This window comes from Scyliorhinus torazame, chromosome 9, assembly GCF_047496885.1.
Source record: "Scyliorhinus torazame isolate Kashiwa2021f chromosome 9, sScyTor2.1, whole genome shotgun sequence".
Lineage (NCBI taxonomy): Eukaryota > Metazoa > Chordata > Chondrichthyes > Carcharhiniformes > Scyliorhinidae > Scyliorhinus > Scyliorhinus torazame.
The window spans coordinates 50,075,475-50,092,005 of record NC_092715.1 but is presented as its reverse complement, the minus strand read 5'-3'; the positions used below and the strand labels follow the sequence as shown (position 1 = coordinate 50,092,005).

The following is a 16,531-nucleotide window of genomic DNA, read 5'->3' as shown; positions in this document are numbered from 1 at the left end:
GGCCTCGCGAAACGCCCGCGCCTACGCCCCCGACCGCACTGGCTCCGTGGACCCCCGCCACGATCGACTCTCCGGCACCCCCCCTATCCCCGCAAACCTGTGCAGCCAGAACCCCAGACCACCCGGGGGGACCCCGCTGCTATTTTTGCGGCCAACCGAAACACCCCCGGCAGCGCTGCCCGGCCCGCTCGGCTACCTGTAAAAGCTGCGGGAAAAAGGGCCACTACGGGGGGTCGCTGCGATCTCCGGGGAAGAACGGGACCACCGACTCAGCCCCCCCAGCGACCCACGTGCAGCCAACGGACGCCACCATTTTGGGCCCCGGACGCCACGAGGGAGAGATGGGCGCCGCCATTTTGTCCACCCCACACCGCGTGCGATCCGTGGACGCCGCCATCTTGGCTGACAGGATAGGACCCCGACACGGACGGCTCCATGCTGCCTGACTACAATGATCTGCTGCAGCAACCACGCTCGGCATCGATGACCCTGGACCAGTCGCGGCCCCGGACGCTCCAGACAGCAACAACTACAGTGCTGGTGAATGGGTACGAGACGCCGTGTTTAATCGACTCTGGGAGCACGGAGAGTTTTATTCATCCGGACACGGTAAGACGCTGTTCCCTTGTAATTCGTCCAAGCACCCAGAAAATGTTCCTGGCGGCGGGATCCCAGTCCGTGGAAATCAAAGGGTTCTGCATCGCAAACCTAACGGTGCAGGGGAGGGAGTTCAAAAATTACCGGCTGTATGTCCTCCCCCATCTCTGCGCGCCCACACTCCTGGGGTTGGACTTCCAATGCAACCTCCAGAGCTTAACATTTAAATTTGGCGGCCCTATACCCCCACTGACTGTCTGCGGCCTCGCGAGTCTCAAGGATGAACCGCCTTCCTTGTTTGCGAACCTTACCCCGGATTGCAAGCCCGTCGCCACTAGGAGCAGACGGTACAGCGCCCAGGACCGAACATTCATCCGGTCTGAAGTCCAGAGGCTGCTGAAGGAAGGCATCATCCAGGCTAGCAACAGTCCCTGGAGAGCCCAGGTGGTAGTCGTAAAGACCGGGGAGAAGCAGAGGATGGTCATCGACTATAGTCAGACCATCAACAGGTACACTCAGCTAGATGCGTACCCTCTCCCCCGCATATCCGACATGGTCAATCGGATTGCACAGTACAAGGTTTTTTCCACCGTGGACCTCAAGTCCGCATACCACCAGCACCCCATCCGCCCCAGTGACTGCAAGTACACTGCCTTCGAAGCAGATGGGCGGCTATACTACTTTTTAAGGGTTCCATTCGGTGTCACGAACGGAGTCTCGGTCTTCCAATGAGAGATGGACCGAATGGTTGACCAGCACGGTTTACGGGCCACGTTCCCGTACCTCGACAACATCACCATCTGCGGCCACGACCAGCAGGACCACGACGCCAACCTCCGCAAATTCCTCCAGACCGCTAACGCCCTCGACCTCACCTACAACAGGGAAAAATGCGTGTTCCGCACCGACCGTCTAGCCATCCTGGGCTACGTAGTGCGTAATGGAGTGATAGGCCCCGACCCTGAACACATGCGCCCCCTCATGGAGTTCCCTCTCCCCCGCTGTGCCAAACCCTGAAACGCTGCCTGGGCTTCTTTTCTTACTATGCCCAGTGGGTTCCCCAATATGCCGACAAGGCCCGTTCACTAATCCAGTCCACTACTTTTCCCCTGACGACAGAGGCATGCCAGGTCTTCAGCCGCATCAAGGCTTATATCGCAATGGCCACAATGCACGCCATCGACGAGTCCCTCCCCTTCCAAGTCGAGAGCGACGCATCAGATGTAGCTCTGGCGGCCACCCTCAACCAAGCAGGCAGACCCGTGGCCTTCTTCTCCCGAACCCTCCACGCTTCAGAAATTCCCCACTCCTCAGTGGAAAAGGAGGCATAAGCCATAGTGGAAGCTGTGCGACATTGGAGGCATTACCTGGCCGGCAGGAGATTCACTCTCCTCACTGACCAACGGTCGGTTGCCTTCATGTTCGATAATGCACAGTGGGGCAAGATCAAGAACGACAAGATCTTGCGGTGGAGGATCGAACTCTCCACCTATAATTATGAGATCTTGTATCATCCCGGAAAGCTGATCAAGCCGTCCGATGCCCTACCTCGCGGCACATGTGCCAACGCACAAGTGGACCGTCTACAAGCCCTCCACGAGGACCTCTGCCATCCGGGGGTCACTCGTTTCTACCATTTCCTCAAGTCCCGCAACCTCCATCACTCCGTCGAGGAGGTCCGAACTATCACCAGGAACTGCCAGATCTGCGCAGAGTGCAAACCGCACTTTTTCAGGCCAGATTGCGCACACCTGATAAAGGCCTCCCGACTCTTTGACCGCCTCAGTTTGGATTTCAAAGGCCCCCTCCCCTCCACCGATCGCAACACGTACTTTCTGAACGTCGTTGACGAATACTCCCGTTTCCCCTTCGCCATCCCCTGCCCCGACATTACCGCGGCCACAGTCATTAAAGCCCTCGGCACGTTTTTACACTGTTCGGTTTCCCCGCCTACATCCATAGCGATAGGGGGTCCTCCTTCATGAGTGACGAACTGCATCAATTCCTGCTCAGCAAGGGCATAGCCTCGAGCAGGACGACCAGTTACAACCCCTGGGGGAACGGGCAGGTAGAAAGGGAGAATGGAACGGTTTGGAATGCCGTCCTACTGGCCCTCCGGTCTAGGAGTCTCCCAATTTCCCGCTGGCAGGAAGTCCTCCCGGAAGCCCTTCACTCTATCCGGTCCCTGCTGTGCACCACCACAAACCAAACGCCGCACGAACACTTCCTTGTTTTCCCTGGGAAGTCCTCCTCTGGAATGCCACTTCCGACCTGGCTGGCAGCCCCGGGACCCATCCTGCTCCGGAAACATGTGCGGGCGCACAAATCAGACCCGTTGGTGGAAAGGGTGCAGCTCCTCCATGCGAACCCGCAATATGCCTCCGTGGCGTACCCCGATGGCCGACAGGAAACGGTCTCCCTGTGGGACCTGGCGCCCACCGGAGCTACCCATACCCCCCCAACACCAATCACCCCCTCACTCCCGCCGGCACATCCCGCAGCCAATCCCTTCCCAGAGGGATCGGTTCTCCTCCCAGGCCCACCCAGGAGTAAGGAAACAGCGGACAGCGCTACGCTCCCAGAAACGACAGGACTCGAGTCGGTACCATCACCACCACCCGGTCTGAGACGATCGGAAAGGACGACCAGGGCACCCACCCGGTTCATCGAATCGCTTTAAGTCATGTCAATGTTTCAGTAGCCCAGTAAAGTGGCATTATTGTATATAGTTTATAGTTATGGCACAATGCCGACCCTGTTTGGCCCAGTTAAAGCGGCATTCTTGTATACAGTTCATAGTTACGGCACACTACCGACCCTTTAAACCCCTACCACCATGCGACCCACCATCCCGCCGGGTTCCTTTTTAACAAGGGGTGAATGTGGTGGTATGTATTAGGGGTAATACGGTACACCATGATGCCGACAGGCTATTGGTAGATAGATACTGGGTCCTGATAGGATCTGCCGTCTACTGGGCTCCACCCAGAAATGCCGGTATAAGAACCCAGGTTTCTCCCAGCAGCTGCATTCTGTAACCGAGCTGCTGGGGAACAGGTTCTGCTCAATGAAGCCTTTGATTGATGTTACCTCAACCTGCCTTGCATCATATTGATGGTCCTACACTCTGTCCATGAATGAAAGGCTGTTTCTTTGTACTTTGTGGAAAACCTGGTCAAAAAACTAAGGCTTACAGGGTAGAATAAGGTAGGCAAGGGGCTGGATTTTGCAGGGTGTGATAATTCCCCCCCCCACCTCCGATTAAAATGTCAGTTGGGAGCCCACCCACAAACAAGTCAGGTACTCAGCAGCCATTGTACGCTCGGCGGGGTGTTCATTGACTCAGGTTGACACCTCCACAGCCCCATCTGGGGAGGAAAGTCCAGCCAATCTGATTGGCCGCCAGCTCTGTAGACCCAATAGCATCATCTTCGAGGTCACTGCTGGGACTGCAGGCAGTTCCCAAACAGGAGGAGGTTATGGAGCCAGACCTCAGGTAAGTCCAGGGTATGATCTTTGTTATTGTCACAAGTAGGCTTACATTAACACTGCAATGAAGGTATTGTGAAAGGCCCCTAGTCGCCACACTCCGGCGCCTGTTCGGGTACACGGAGGTAGAATTCAGAATGTCCAATTCACTTAACAAACACGTCTTTTGGGACTTGTGGGAGGAAACCGGAGCACCCGGAGGAAACCCACGAAGGCATGGGGAGAACGCGCAGACTCCGCACAGACAGTGTCCCAAGCCGAGAATCAAACCTAGGACCCTGCCGATCTGAAGCAACAATGCTAACCACTGTGCTACTGTGTGGGTATCGGCAGGCAGACCCCATCAAGGGGGATGGGTGAGATGGGTGGTCAGGAGGTGAGAGGTCAGGGGTAGAGAGTTAAATATGATCTTGGAGCACAGGGGCATTCAAAGGATGTTCGGCCCCAGTTGTGTGATACCAGCTCACCCATTAAAAGCAGTAGGACTTCCCACATGGCATGGCCCCCATTCCCCCCACTCCTCCCCACTGCCACAGATAAACTGGAGGCGGAGGCAGGGTGAGGCACCCAGTGACCATTAATTAGGTACCTTAATAGCACAATAATTTCCCCTCCACCAATTAAATACCTTCCCACACTGTCAGATTCTATTCCTCTCCATTACTATGGTAAAGGTCAAGGAGTTGTGGTCACTGGGTGGGCTGGTCATCCACTGCCTCCACCGCCCCATCCCCCCTGTACAGTTGATCGGGAGTAGTAAGGAAGGCCAAGTGCTACGTTTAATGAGCCTTCTTCCCAATGCCTCCAAACAGATGGGAGAGGGGCTGTAAAATCCAGCCCACGATATTTGGGTGAAAGTAAAAGTGAGTTTTTAAAGCCTGTGAATAGGTGGAGGAAGGGGTAGGCTGAGCGATCTCAGGATTGCTACCGGTGCCACGTGCAAGTGAGGCAAGGAACAGAGAGCGAGTGCAGCTGAACACGTGGCTACAGGGCTGGTGCAGGAGGGAAGGCTTCAGATATGTGGATCATTGGGATATCTTCTGGGGAAGGTGGGACCTGTACATGAAGGACGGATTGGACCTAAAATGGAGGGGCACCAATATCCTGGGTGGGAGGTTTGCTAGAGCTCTTCGGGAGGGTTTAAACTAGTTTGGCAGGGGGATGGGAACCAGAGCTATGGATCAGAGGATAGGGTAGCTGTTGAACAGGCAGAAATAGTATGCAGCAAGTCTGTGAGGAAGGATAGACACTTGATAGGGCAAAGTTGCATTCAGTGGAATGGGTTAAAGTGCGTCTGTTTCAATGCAAGGAGTGTCAGGAATGAGGGAGATTAACCTAGAGCATGGATCAGTACTTGGAACTACGATGTTGTGGCCAATATGGAGACATGGATTTCACAGGGGCAGGAATGGTTGTTAGATGTTCCGGGGTTCAGATGTTTTCAGAAGAATAGGGAGGGAGGTAAAAGAGGAGGGGGAGTGGCACTGTTAATTAGAGAGTGCATCACAGCTGCAGAAAAGGAGGTAGTTGAGGCGGGTTTGTCTACTGAGTCAGTATGGATGGAAGCCAGAAACAAGAAAGGAGCAGTCACTTTATTGGGAGTTTCCTGTAGACCCCCCCTGTAGCCACGTAAAATGGCTGCTTCCCTATTAATTTGGCCAAAACCCGATTTAAAATGGCTAACCGAAAAGGCTGATGGGAAAAGCAGGCAACAGGACACAAACGGACAGCTGCAGGCAGAATATCATATTCGGCTCTGGGGAAGTGGCCCAGATCGATACTCAGGACTATTAACAGCCCATCAACCCAGATATCTGCAGTTTAATCGGCTATCCCCGGGAACAATTGCAACATATTAGCAATTGAATACCGGGCCAGACCTGTCGGCGCCTGCAGTGGCCAAAACAAAGGCAGGTGAACGACCACCTCCCGATCGGGGAATCGCCTCGCAATTGGACGTATCGAACCCAGTGATTGGGAACAAGTCCAATCACTTGGGACTCAGGGTCAAGGGCCGCCCCGAGAGGCGGGAAGCCCCTGGGCCCTATAAAGTGAGGGGCCAAGTTCAGATCTCTCTCTCTCTCCCTTCTTCGCCTGCTCGAGACCTTCGCAAGAACATCAACCAGCAACTGTAAGTTTGAATCCAGTGATCGCTATCCGATAAAGACTCCTAGCCATCGACCTGTATCAGCCTTTTGAATCCCACGGGCCAGATCCGATTCGATAAGCCATTCGTTTCCCTGATCTGGTGGGTTCTTCCTAAAGTTAAGTATTGGCCAGTAGTGATAGGTTTATTATATAGATAGTAGGATTATTGTATAAACATTACTTGTTGTATATCATAAATGACCGTTGATTTCAATCTTACTAAGCAGTATGCTGACTTATTAATCATAACTTGAGCTTGAACCACGTGGCGGTATCAGAAAGATACCTGGCGACTCGTGAGCAAAGGTGACATAATCAGAGCTAATAAACTAAGGCTAAAAAGAGCAACACCCCCAATAGCAGCAGAGAGATAGAGGAACAGATTGGCGGCAGACCTTGGAAAGGGGCAGAAGTAACAGAGTTGTTGTCATGGATGACTTCAACTTCCCTAATATTGACTGGTACCTCGGGCGGGATTCTCCGAACCCCCGCCGGGTCGGAGAATTGCCGGGGGCTGGCGTGAATCCCGCCCCCACCAGTTGCCGAATTCTCCGGCACCGGAGATTCGGCGGGGGCGGGATTCGCACCGCGCCGGTTGGCGGGCTCCCCCCCGGCGATTCTCCGGCACGGATGGGCCGAAGCCCCGCTGCTGGAATGCCTGTCCCGCCGGCGTGGATTAAACCACCTCTCTTACCGGCAGGACAAGGCGGCGCGGGCGGGCTCCGGGGTCCCACCGATCCGCGGGCGGGCCTGTGCCGTGGGGGCACTCTTTTCCTTCCGCCTTTGCCATGGTCTCCACTGCGCATGTGCGGGGATGCCGTGAGCGGCCGCTGACGTTCCCGCGCATGCGCCGCCTGGCAATGTTATTTACGCGCCAGCTGGCGGGGCACCAAAGGCCTTTCTCGCCAGCTGGCGGGGCGGAAATCAGTCCGGCGCGGGCCTAGCCCCTCAAGGTTAGGGCTCGGCCGCTCAAGATGCGGAGGAGTCCGCACCTTTGGGGCGGCGCGATGCCGGACTGATTTGCGCCGTTTTTGGCGCCGGTCGGCGAACATCGCGCCGATTACGGAGAATTTTGCCCCTCCTTACTGCAAATGGTTTGGATGGAGCAGATTTTGTCAGGTGGGTACAGGAAGGATTCCTGACTCAATGTGTTGATAGGCCGACTAGTGGGGAGGCCATATTGGACTTGGTGCTCGGCAACGAACCAGGCCAGGTGTCAGATGTCTCGGTGGGAGAGCATTTCGGTGACAGTGACCACAACTTCTTGACCTTTACGACAGTAATGGAGAGGAATAGAAACAGACAGTGTGGGAAGGTATTTAATTGGTGGAGAGGAAATTATAGTGCTATTAGACAGGAGCTGAGGAGCATAAAGTGGGAACAATTGTTCTTGGGGAAATGCACAACAGTAATGGGGGGGGTTGTTTAAGGAGCACTTGCTGCGAGTGCTGGATAGTTTTGACCCACTGAGACAAGGAAGGAATGGTAAGGTGAAGGAGCCTTGGATGACAAGAGAAGTGGAGCTTCTAGTCAAGAGGAAGAAGAAAGCTTACGTAAGGTTGAGGATGCAAGGATCTGACTCGGCTCTAGAGGGTTACAAGGTAGCCAGGAAGGAACTCAAAAATGGACTGAGGAGATCTAGAAGAGGGCATGAAAAAGCCCTGGTGGGAAGGATTAGGGAAAGCCCCAAGGCGTTCTACACTTATGTGAGAAATAAGAGGATGATCAGAGTGAGAGAAGGGCTAATCAGGGATAGTGGAGGGAACTTGTGCCTAGAGTCTGAAGAGTTGGGGGAGGCCCTAAATGAATATTTTGCTTCAGTATTCACTAGAGAGAGGGACCTTGTTGCTCATGAGAACAGTGTGAACCAGGTTAATAGACTCAAACAGGTTGATATTAAGAAGGAGGATGTGCTGGAAATTTTGGAAAGCATCAGGATAGATAAGCCCCCTGGGCCTGACAGGAGAGACTCAAGGTTACTACGGAAAGCAAGGGAGGAGATTGCTGCACCGTTGGCGATGATCTTTGGGTCCTCACTCTCCACTGGAGTAGTACCGGATGATTGGAGGGAGGCAAATGTTGTTCCCCTGTTCAAGAAAGGGAATAGGGAAATCCCTGAGAATTACAGACCCATCAGTCTTACGTCTGTGCAAAATATTGGAAAGGAGATAGGATTTATGATTATTAGGATTTATGATTATTTAGAAAAACATAGTATGATTAAAGATAGTCAGCATGGCTTTGTGAGCGGCAGGTCATGCCTCACAAGCCTCATTGAATTCTTTGAGGATGTGACAAGACACATTGATGAAGACTTCCGGTGATAGCGGGCGGGAGGCGGCCACACAATAGAGGGCTCCCATTCGGGAACGGCATTTTCGGGGCTTTAGGGGTCCACGGAGGCGCCAAAAGCAGGGAGAAGGCACAGAGGCGGCAGAGTGAAGGCACAGTGAAGAAAAATGTCGAGGGTGAGCAAAAGAACGTCCGTAAGGAAAACAGCTGAAGGTCCGTCAGGGAGTGGAAAGGTCACCGCGGGGTCACCAAGGAAAATGGAGGCTGGAGCACCAGGGGAGGCCACATTGCCTACGGCTGAAGAAATAACTAAGGTGATGGCTGCGGAATTCGAAAGGCAGTTTACAAAATACATGGAGACAATGAGGAAGGAGATGAGAGAGGTTTTGAGTGTGCTGGTGGAGGAGGCGGTTTCCCCGGTGAGGACGGAGGTGGCGAGCGCAGTGGCGGAGGTGCGAGAGCAAGGGGAGGCGCTGAAGGAAGTGGAGGAGACATTATTGCAGCACGGTGATCAACTTGCCTCGATGGGGGAGGAGATGCGGAAGGTGATGGACATTAACAAGGATCTGCGAGGAAAAATGGAAGCCCTGGAAAACAGATCCAGGCGACAGAATTTGAGGATTGTGGGGCTGCCCGAAGGAGTTGAAGGACCGAGGCCGACTGAGTATTTTGCCGCGATGCTGGCGAAACTATTGGGGGAGGGGAAGGACCCCTCCCGATATGAACTGGATCGGGCTCATCGGTCGTGGAGGCCTGTACCAAAGGCGAGTGAGCCACCAAGGGTAGTGACTCTGTGCTTCCATCGGTACAGTGTGAAGGATAAGGTCCTGAGCTGGGCCAAGCAGAAGCGGGTGGTGCAGTGGGCTGGAGCTGGTATACGTGTACACCAGGACTTTACGGTGGAGCTGGTGAGGAGGAGGGCTGCCTTCAACCGGGTGAAGAGGGCACTGTACATTAGCAAGGTGCAGTGCGGCATTGTATATCCAGCGAAGCTGAGGGTGACTTACAAGCTCAGAGACTTTTATTTTGGAACAGCGGAAGCAGTGGAGGAGTTTGCGAAGGCAGAAGGACTGTGGCAGAACTGATAAATTGAGAAATGACCATGTGCCGATTGTGGTAGTATGCATTAGGGGTCATGTGGGACTGTGAAGCCGTGATGTCATTGGCTGACAGATCCCGGGTCCTGGTTGGACGTTGACCTCTAGCTCCGCCCTGAAGGGGGAGTATAAGTACCAGGAGTCCTCCCCCGCAGGCAGTCTACTACTGAACTGCGGGGGAACAGTCACGCTTAATAAAGCCTCATCGACTTCACTCTATTCGTCTCTCGGAGTCTTTGTGCGCTACAATTTATTAAGCGTGACTAAAGGACTATGGAGCTCAGGATCATCCCGGAATGCCTGAGGATCAGCCCCCACGCAGTGAACGCAGCAGCAGCTTTCAAGCACTGGCAGACTTGTTTCGAGGCCTACCTCAGAACGGCCACCGGCCGGGTCACAGAAGACCAAAAACTACAGGTCCTGTACTCGAGGTTAAGCACGGAGATTTTCTCCCTCATCGAAGACGCAGAGGATTTCCAGACGGCGTTCGCAGCACTAAAAAGTCTCTATGTTCGCCCAGTGAACCAGATCTACGCTCGCTATCAACTCGCAACGAGACGGCAAAGTCCCGGAGAATCGATAGATGAATTCTACGCCGCGCTACTAATTTTGGGACGGGCCTGCAGCTGCCCGCCGGTGAACGCAAATGAACACACAGACATGTTAATGCGCGATGCTTTTGTGGCAGGTATGAACTCCTCCCAAATCCGCCAAAGACTTCTAGAAAAAGAGTCGCTAGGACTCTCACAGGCACGGGCCCTAGCAGCCTCTCTAGACGTGGCCGCGCGAAATACCCGCGAGGCAGCCCATTGGGCTCCGTACGCACCCGTCGCGACAAACCCACCCCACCCCCCGGACACCCCACAGGCTTGCGCGGTTCAAACGCCAAGCCACTCCGGGGGAGCCCGCTGCTATTTCTGCGGCCAAGCGAAACACCCCCGGCAGCGCTGCCCGGCCCGCGCAGCGATCTGTAAGAGCTGCGGGAAAAAGGGCCATTTCGCGGCTGTGTGCCGGTCCCGCGAGGTCGCCGCTGTCCCGGGAGAACAGGGAGCCCTGCACGCCGTTTACGCTCCCCAACCCCCCCCCAGCGCCCCATGTATGACCCGCCGGCGCTACCACTCTGGGTCCCGACCACCGCTCTCCCCGGAGAACAGGGAGCCCTGCACGCCGTTTACGCTCCCCAACCCCCCCCCCCCCCCGCGCCCCATGTCTGACCCGCCGGCGCTACCACTTTGGGTCCCGACCACCGCTCTCCCCGGAGAAGAGGGAGTTCTGCGCGTCTCTAACGTTCCCCAAACCCCCCCAGCGCCCCATGTGCGACCCGCAGGCGCCGCCATTTTGGGTCCCGGCCACCACGAGGGGAAGAAGGGCGCCGCCATCTTGGACCACCCCAGACCTGTGCGACGCATGGGGGTGGCCATTTTGTCCACCCCTGCCGCCATCTTGTGACCCCCCAGCCATGTGCGATGTATGGGGGCAGCCATCTTGTTCATCCCCGACGCCATCTTGGACGGCAACAACGGACCCCAGTGTCGACGGCTCCACGGGGTTCGAAGAAGACGCTCAACCATTACAACCACGTCTGGCTTCAATGACGCTGGACCAAGCACGGCCCCGGACGCTCCAGACGACGACGACAACGGTGCTGATAAACGGGCACGAGACACCATGCCTGGTCGACTCCGGGAGCACGGAGAGCTTTATCCACCCCGACACGGTAAGACGCTGTTCTTTGACCATCCATCCCAGCGCACAAAAGATTTCCCTAGCTGCAGGATCCTATTCCGTACAGATCAAAGGCTTCTGCATAGTTACCCTAACGGTGCAAGGGAGGGAGTTCAAAAACTACAGGCTCTACGTCCTTCCCCAACTCTGCGCCCCCACATTACTGGGATTAGACTTCCAGTGCAATCTACAGAGCCTAACCTTCAAATTCGGCGGCCCAATACCCCCACTCACTATCTGCGGCTTTGCAACCCTCAAGGTGCAACCCCCACCCTTGTTTGCAAACCTCACCCCGGATTGCAAACCCGTCGCCACTAGGAGCAGACGGTACAGCGCCCAGGACCGGACCTTCATTCGGTCCGAAGCCCAGCGGCTACTAAAGGAAGGCATAATCCAGGCCAGCAATAGTCCCTGGAGAGCACAGGTGGTAGTAGTAAAGACAGGGGAGAAGCAAAGGATGGTCATAGACTATAGCCAGACCATCAACAGGTACACACAACTAGACGCGTACCCTCTCCCCCGCATATCCGACATGGTCAATCGGATTGCCCAATATAAGGTCTTCTCCACCGTGGACCTCAAGTCCGCCTACCATCAGCTCCCCATCCGCCCAAGTGACCGCAAGTACACAGCCTTCGAGGCAGACGGGCGATTATTCCATTTCCTAAGGGTCCCATTTGGCGTCACAAACGGGGTCTCGGTCTTCCAACGAGAGATGGACCGAATGGTTGATCAACACGGGTTACGGGCCACGTTCCCGTATCTCGACAATGTAACCATCTGCGGCCACGATCAGCAGGACCACGACGCCAACCTCCAAAAATTCCTCCAGACCGCTAAAGCCTTGAACCTCACGTACAACGAGGACAAGTGCGTTTTTAGCACAAACCGGCTAGCCATCCTGGGCTACGTAGTGCGCAATGGGATAATAGGCCCCGACCCCGAACGTATGCGCGCCCTCATGGAATTTCCCCTCCCGCACGGCTCAAAAGCCCTAAAACGCTGCCTGGGGTTCTTTTCATACTATGCCCAGTGGGTCCACCAGTACGCAGACAAGGCCCGCCCCCTAATACAGACCACGACCTTCCCTCTGTCGACAGAGGCTTGCCAGGCCTTCAGCCGCATCAGAGCGGATATCGCAAAGGCCACGATGCGCGCCATCGACGAGTCCCTCCCCTTCCAGGTCGAGAGCGACGCCTCCGATGTAGCTCTAGCGGCCACCCTTAACCAAGTGGGCAGACCCGTGGCCTTTTTCTCCCGAACCCTCCACGCTTCAGAAATCCGCCACTCCTCAGTGGAAAAGGAAGCCCAAGCCATAGTGGAAACGGTGCGACATTGGAGGCATTACCTGGCCGGCAGGAGATTCACTCTCCTCACGGACCAACGGTCGGTAGCCTTCATGTTCGATAATGCACAGCGGGGCAAAATCAAAAACGACAAGATCTTAAGGTGGAGGATCGAGCTCTCCACCTTCAACTACGAGATCTTGTATCGTCCCGGAAAGCTGAACGAGCCGTCCGATGCCCTATCCCGCGGCACATGTGCCAACGCACAAATTAACCGCCTCCAAACCCTCCACGAGGACCTCTGCCATTAGGGGGTCACTCGGTTCTACCACTTTATTAAGTCCCGCAACCTCCCATACTCTTTAGAGGAGGTCCGTACAGTCACAAGGAACTGCCACATCTGCGCAGAGTGCAAACCGCATTTTTTCAGGCCGGATGGTGCGCACCTGATTAAGGCTTCCCGCCCCTTTGAACGCCTTAGTCTGGATTTCAAAGGACCCCTCCCCTCCACCGACCGCAACATATACTTCCTTAATGTGGTGGACGAGTACTCCCGCTTCCCATTCGCCATCCCCTGCTCTGACATGACCGCGGCCACAGTCATTAAAGCCCTGAACACCATATTCACACTGTTCGGTTGCCCCGCATACGTCCCCAGCGACAGGGGGTCCTCCTTTATGAGCGACGAGCTGCGCCAGTTCCTGCTCAGCAACGGTATAGCCTCGAGCAGGACGACCAGCTACAACCCCCGGGGGAACGGGCAAGTAGAGAGGGAGAACGGCACGGTCTGGAAGATCGTCCTACTGGCCCTACGGTCCAGGGACCTCCCAGTTTCACGGTGGCAGGAGGTCCTCCCGGACGCCCTCCACTCCATCCGGTCACTACTCTGTACTAGCACTAACCAAACGCCTCATGAGCTCCTCCTTGTCTTCCCCAGGAAGTCCTCCTCTGGAACGTCGCTGCCGACCTGGCTGGCGGCCCCAGGACCCATCTTGCTCCGAAAACATGTGCGGGCGCACAAGTCGGACCCGTTGGTCGAAAGGGTTCACCTCCTTCACGCGAACCCGCAGTACGCTTACGTGGAGTACCCCGACGGCCGACAGGACACGGTCCCCCTGCGAGATCTGGCGCCCGCCGGCAACACACACACCCCCCGACACCAATCACCCCCTTCCTGCCACCGCCGCACCCCGCGACCGCCCCCTTCCCAGGAGGATCGGTCCTCCTCCCAGGCCCGACCAGGAGTGAAGCCCAAGCTGAAACCATAAGGCTCCCGGAGACGGCAACACCGGAACAAGCACCACCACCACCACCGGGGCCGAGGCGATCGACACGGGCAACCAGACCGCCCGACCGACTCGTGGCGTCGATCTAACACTACAAAATGTGGACTTTTAACGAGAACATTTTGTCTTTTTCCTGACGATTACTGTAAATAGTTCGAAACAAAAAAGAAAAACCTTGTACATACTGTAATAGCATGCGAACGTTTTCCTCCCAGGACCAGCCTTGTAAACCCTTACCACCATGCGAAGCATCACCCCGCCGGGTTCATTTTAACAAGGGGTGAATGTGGTAGTATGCATTAGGGGTCATGTGGGACTGTGAAGCCGGAATGTCATTGGCTGACAGATCCCGGGTCCTGGTTGGACGTTGACCTCTAGCTCCGCCCTGAAGGCGGAGTATAAGTACCAGGAGTCCTCCCCCGCAGTCAGTCTACTACTGAACTGCGGGGGAACAGTCATGCTTAATAAAGCCTCATCGACTTCACTCTATTCGTCTCTCGGAGTCTTTGTGCGCTACACCGATGTAACCTCATGACTGTATTTTCTTCTTTTTTGTTTCACTGCGTGCGGGTGTACGGGCTAAAGGAGCCAATGTTGTATATATTTAGACAAGGGAAGTGATGGGACTTTCACTCGAAATGAGGGCTCTTTGGGGTGTAGGTGGATATGCGGGGTTTGTGTGCTAAAAGGGGATTTCTGGGCTTTCCTAGGGCCAGGCAAGGGGGAAAGGGACCAGGGCGGGGGCCTCCACGCTGGCCGCTTTAAGCCGGCAAGTGAACGGGAGTGAGGTGGGGAGGGGCTGCGGCCATCGGAGCCTGGCAGAACAGGGTCCGAGTGGTCTAGCCGGGGTGGAAAGTTGGGGGGAAAGGAACCCAGGTTGGGGGGAGGAGTTTTACAAGAGGCAGTAGACGGGAGGAGTTGGAAACTGGGGGGGGGGGGGGGGGGTACAACTCTTGGGTATCATGTACGGTACTCTTTCAGAGGCTGGATGGCGTTGAGTGTAGGGGGGGAGGGGGAGTGGACTCTATAGGCCAATGGTGACCATGGGCGGCCCCGGATTCCTTTTTCTTTTTCTCCTTTGTTTTTTTTTGTTGCCACCATGGGAGGGTTTGTTTTATTGGATGCATATATTGACAGGTGGGCCGTTGTTTGGGGTGGTGGGAGGATGGGATCATTGGTATTGTTAAGGGGATTGATTTTGTATTTGTTACCGCTCACTGTTTGTGGGTGGGGTGTAAATTTTGAAAGGAAAATGTGAAAATGGAGAATAAAAACATTTAAAAATAAAAGACACATTGTTGAAGGTCGGGCAGTGGATGTGGTGTATATGGATTTCAGTAAGGCATTTGACAAGGTTCCCCATGGTAGGCTCATTCAGAAAGTTAGGAGGCACGGGATACAGGGAAATTTGGCTGTCTGGATACAGAACTGGCTGACCAAAAGAAGACAGTGAGTGGTAGTGGATGGAAAGTATTCCGCCTGGAGGTCGGTGACCAGTGGTGTCCCGCAAGGATCTGTTCTGGGACCTCTGCTCTTTGTGTTGTTTATAAATGACTTGGATGAGGAAATGGAAGGGTAAGTTAGTAAGTTTGCCGATAACACGAAGGTTGGGGGAGTTGTAGATAGTGTTGAGGGTTGTTGCAGGTTACAACAGGACATTAACAGGATGCAGAGCTGGGCTGAGAAGTGGCAGATGGAGCTCAACCTTGATAAATGGGCAGCACGGTAGAATAGTGGTTAGCATAATTGCTTCACAGCTCCAGGGTCCCAGGTTCGATTCCAGGCTTGGGTCACTGTCTGTGCGGAGTCTGCACGTTCTCCCCATGTGTGCGTGGGTTTCCTCTGGGTGCTCCGGTTTCCTCTCACAGTCCAAAGACGTGCAGGTTAGGTGGATTGGCCATGCTAAATTGCCCTTAGTGTCCAAAATTGGCCTTAGGGTTGGTTGAGTGGGGTTACTGGGTTATGGGGATAGGGTGGTGTGGGCCTCGGTAGGGTGCTCTTTCCAAGAGCCGGTGCAGACTCGATGGGCCGAATGGCCTCCTTCTGCACTGTAAATTCTATGATCTATGATCTATGTGAAGTGATTCATTTTGGAAGGTCGAATTTGAATGTTGAATACAGGGTTACAGGCAGGATTCTTGGAAGTGTGGAGGAACAGAGGTATCTTGGGGGTCCACGTACATAGATCCCTCAAAGTTGCCACCCAGGTTGATAGGGTTGTTAAGAAGGCGTGTGTTGGCTTTCATTAACAGGGGGATTGAGTTTAAGAGTCGCGAGGCTTTGCTGCAGCTTTATAAATCCCTAGTTAGACCACACTTGGAATATCGTGTCCAGTTCTGGTCTCCTCATTATAGGAAGGATGTGGATGCTTTGGAGAGGGTACATAGGATATTTACCAGGATGCTGCCTGGACTGGAGAGCATGTCTTATGAAGAAAGGTTGAGGGAGCTAGGGCTTTTCTCACTAGAGCGAAGAAGGCAGAGAGGTGACTTGATAGAGGTGTACAAGATGATGAGAGGCATGGATAGAGTGGATAGCCAGAGACTTTTCCCCAGGGTGGAAATGGCTGTCATGAGGGGACATAATTTTAAGGTGATTGGAGGAAGTTATA

General features: G+C 54.7%; 1 protein-coding gene across 2 annotated transcripts in view; it reads right to left on the bottom strand.

Annotated features, from left to right (window-relative positions):
* LOC140429187 (cadherin-related family member 2-like) overlaps positions 1–16,531 on the bottom strand; it is a 313,290-nt gene that overhangs the window by 226,675 nt on the left and 70,084 nt on the right. The window lies entirely within an intron of this gene.